Source organism: Cystoisospora suis, assembly GCF_002600585.1.
Source record: "Cystoisospora suis strain Wien I chromosome Unknown contig_5898, whole genome shotgun sequence".
Classification (NCBI taxonomy): domain Eukaryota; phylum Apicomplexa; class Conoidasida; order Eucoccidiorida; family Sarcocystidae; genus Cystoisospora; species Cystoisospora suis.
This window is the reverse complement of record NW_027158687.1, coordinates 12,263-12,844: the sequence shown is the minus strand read 5'-3', so window position 1 is coordinate 12,844 and position 582 is coordinate 12,263.

Sequence of the window (582 nt, the reverse complement as noted above, 5' to 3'; positions counted from 1 at the left end):
GCGTCCACTCGACGGCAGGCTCCTGCCACATGGTTGGAATTTTCTGATTGTGTGATGTTCCGGCCGATATATATGGGTGTAAGGCTTGGAATGGTTTTGACCAGAACGTTGAAGCATAACTGTTGTGCGGGACGCGCTGGGAGTCGTACTGTATCCCGTCCGCAACCTGCGACGAGCGGGTTGCGGCGGGCCGACAGGAGCGTATGGACAGCTTCGATCAGGGATGCCACATGGTTTGTGAGCGTCAGCTGCAGTTTGGTATCGTCCTTGGGAAAGAGGTCCCCGTATTTCCGGCTCAAGACTGGGCAGAAGTGACGAAAAACGGGTTTGTGGTTTAAACCATTAGTTAGTTGCCCGCGCTGAGACGTTAGGACCAAAGCTACATAGCTGCCTGCGATTGGTCGTGACCAGGACTCTGGAATGCTGCTCTGAATTCAGCAAACAAGAGCTTACAAACGCATCCGCCAGGTGCCTGAAGAGTGGGCTACCGTCCTAGTGACTTTTTAGTAGAAATGCCAGTAAAAGACTTACTCAAAGATGTCAGGCGCCGCTGAATAGCTTCGAATATGTGATCCCGCGAAT